Here is a 3,879-nt window from a genome sequence, read left to right on the forward strand (position 1 = left end):
TAGCACAAGTGTGTGGTTTCTGTGTGAAAACGAAAGATTACATGTTGAAGTTTGTTTGGGAGATTATAACAGTGACCTCCCTCGTCATCGTAATATGTCTACAAGCATTTTAAATTTTTTTATATATACAATGTCAAGGCTCGTATAAGAGCGAACACACGGAACGTATAACAAGGGGAGCAGAAGACAATAGGGACAGGAGAGGGAAGCACAAAACAATGAAGAATAGACACGAGTTCTGTGGAAGGGAGAGGGAAGGGGCGAGGTACACAGGGAAAACAAGATGGACACTTCAGGGACTTTCGGGAAGGAAAGCAGGGAATTTGAAGGACGTGGGTTTGGGGTGGATTAACGGTGGTAGAAAAGATCATGGTTTTGGATGGGGGAAGATGAGATGGTGGTGAATAGCTATTTTGAAGACCTGGAGGGAAAAGTGGAATTGAAGAGTGTGTGGGAGTTTGTTCCAAAGGCGGTGGAAAAAAAGAAAAGAAAAGAGGAATGAAAGAATGAAGGTGAGCAGTGATTCTTGATTTTGGTAGTTTAACCAGAAGAGGTTTGCTGGTGGACCTTGAGTGCCCTGCAGAAATATGGGCAGGACAGATAGCAGACAGAGCAAGGGGGTGAGGCCAGAGAGGAGATGGTAGAAGACAAAGACCACCAACCTGCCTACGGTGAGAGACCCAAAGACTCAGCCTCATCGTGGGAGATACCAATGGTCTTAAATGCCTTGGTTTCCACAGCGTGAAGCCGAGAATCCTCAGATTCCACGATATCTGAGGACCTACCATGTTTCGATCCGATGTCAGTAAGATCAGAAACTATAATGAGAGCATCTCTCGGCTATCTTGCCAGCTCATTGTTATGACTGGCAGGAGATATGCACACCCCTAGTTGTCCAGCCTGGGTTTGAATCCCAACTCAGTTTTAAACTGTCATCCTGGGGTTTCACCTCCAGGATGCTTTATCATGACTGTGCCGTCCATCTGACAGACGCTAAACTAGGTGTCCCATCTTCCAGCATTAGTTGGACATTAAAGAAGTCATGGTGTCTTTCGTGAAGAGAAGGTGAGCTATTGCTGGCACTTAATCATGGAGATGCAATGACCGATTAATTATTGCAAGTACTGCACTATAAAACCTGTATAATTGAGTGTTTAAGAATGAATGATTTACTGGGGAGGGATAAAATGTCATTCAGGCCACCCTGTAGATGTAACTGGTCATTGCACTGATGACTCTTTTCTCCTCTCCACCAACCAAACTGTTGTGGATTTCTTCTAAACAATTCAAACTTGGATCCTACATCTCCAACTTTGCTCAACAGGTCTATATAGGGTGGCCATAAAGTTTAGAAACATTATCTATGTCATTCTGTTACAGTTTGAAGATGTCCTTGACGAAAGACGAACGCGTTGAGGTGATACTGCTGATTGAACGAGAGGGCTGGTCATATCGATGGATAGCAATTAATGCCTGCACTTAACGGGCTAGGGGAAGGTCACCCGGAGTGGTTCCAACAGGATGGCACACCACCCTATTACGCCAGAGTGGTGAAGGAAGGGTTGGATGATAATTTACTGAATGGATTGGACGACGTTTTTTGCACAGTGCATTGAACTCTGCATTTCTCATGAGGGACAACACATTGAACAGGTCAGGTAATGTCATTGAACACATCATGTATTGTAATGTAATGTCAATAAACCAAGAAAGAGGTGGGTGCCGAACGCCGGTGGAAAGAGGTGGGTGCCGAATGCCGGTGGAAAGAGGTGGGTGCCGAACGCCGGTGGAAAGAGGTGGGTGCCGAACGCCAGTGGAAAGAGGTGGGTGCCAAACGCCAGTGGAAAGAGGTGGGTGCCGAACGCCAGTGGAAAGAGGTGGGTGCCGAACGCCGGTGGAAAGAAGTGGGTGCCGAACGCCGGTGGAAAGAGGTGGGTGCCGAATGCCGGTGGAAAGAGGTGGGTGCCGAATGCCGGTGGAAAGAGGTGGGTGCCGAACGCCGGTGGAAAGAGGTGGGTGCCGAACGCCGGTGGAAAGAGGTGGGTGCCGAACGCCGGTGGAAAGAGGTGGGTGCCGAACGCCAGTGGAAAGAGGTGGGTGCCGAACGCCAGTGGAAAGAGGTGGGTGCCGAACGCCGGTGGAAAGAGGTGGGTGCCGAACGCCAGTGGAAAGAGGTGGGTGCCGAACGCCAGTGGAAAGAGGTGGGTGCTGAACGCCAGTGGAAAGAGGTGGGTGCCGAACGCCTGTGGAAAGAGGTGGGTGAGGAAAATGATCCACAGCCGTATTTGACCGTCAGAATAACTGCTCAGGAAGAAGCCCGCGATATGCTTAATCAAATGTGCTGCAAGTCCAAGAGGTAAGTAAATCGTCCACCTCCAAGCCAATGTGTCCTGATGGAAAGGGGGTAGATGAGCCTCTGTTGGGCTCACGGCTATCTCACGTGCATGAACGTGTCTGGCGGAGAGAGAAAAAGGCCATCCCATAAGAAAGGAAAATCGATTGTAGACCCTTCTCAACGCATCAAAGTTAGAATCCCACCAGACATGGGGATGAGTCTATCCTGGACATGCATTTAGGGAATTAACTGTCTGAGGATCTATGTTTGTTTGCATGTGTCAGATCAGAGTCTGAAATCTGTAACAATATATTGTTACGAGCATTAGTTTTTACGAGGAGAAACGAGGATTAACCCCCTCATAATACACTCGGTACCCGTGGCCGTAACAAGCAAACAAACAATATATGTTGGAATTTGTACCCTTTCTTATTAGCTTTGCTTGTTCCCAACTTTTTTTTTGTATTGCTAGTTTTTAAAGGCTTGTTGTTAATCAAATATACTCTTGCTGGCTGCTTAGAAAAGAGAACATTGGAACAGTGTGTGCAAAAGATAAAATGTGGTTAACCTTGAGTGATCCAGAGGAACGCTGTGCGAGCAGCATTAGGGAGTAACTTTACTTACTCTTTATCTATGCATGATTCACAATTGCTGAACGAAATGAGACAGCTGCTCTCAGCTGGACTTGGATTGAAAGGAAGGACAATTGCGAGATAAGCATTTGTCCGAAAATAAAACCGACTATATAAGAGAGTGATATAACCGACTATGGTAGATGGGCACTCTCCGGACTTCCTCAATTACATGATTGGTGTTTCTGGTGGTTTGATGCTCTCCGTGTACACGTATGATAGATAAACAGTTTTCTCTCAAGTACATCGACGTCTTCATACCTCAACAGAGAGGGTGATCGACGCTCCAACAATTGGCGCAGCGGGCAGGGGCGAGACAAGTGGAGGAGAGGTGGGGATGGATCCTTGGTGACCAAAGAGAAAAAGCTGGTGCCGGTGACCAAAAGAATAAGGTAAGCCTTTGTGCTGGGGAGTTTAAATTCGATACTTTCTTTCTCACCCCAGGTTTCACCCATCCCTGCCTCTGCCCTTGTCCTCGCCCAAGAACCGGTAAAGATAAGTGTGGGGAGAGAATAGTTTATTGTTTATCAAGGGGTAGGTAACTTAAGGTCCTGAACACGGAGTTTGAGGGCCGAGGCTGCCGAACCAGACACAAGAACAACTCCAGGAGGGGTTCAGCAAGATGATGGGAAATAAATCAGGAAAACAAGAGAAGAACGAACCTCCTCGGGACACACCTGCTTACCAAATGTTTAAGTTACATGGGATGGTAGCAGTGGAACAAAATGATTGCTGGGCGAAATGGACGCTTAAGGACGACTTACCGTGGCCAAATGGCAGGTCGTTTGAACTGCCGGTAGTGCAGAATCTGCGGGAAGTGTTGATGAGACGCCATAAACCGTCCATGAAGGAAACGCCAGTAAACTGGCTGGCGTTCGGAATATGACAGGAGGAAGCAATTAAAAGATCAAG

This window comes from Eptatretus burgeri, chromosome 6 (genome assembly GCF_056783735.1).
Source record: "Eptatretus burgeri isolate ZD-2024b chromosome 6, Ebu_testis_v1, whole genome shotgun sequence".
Taxonomy (NCBI): Eukaryota; Metazoa; Chordata; class Myxini; order Myxiniformes; family Myxinidae; genus Eptatretus; species Eptatretus burgeri.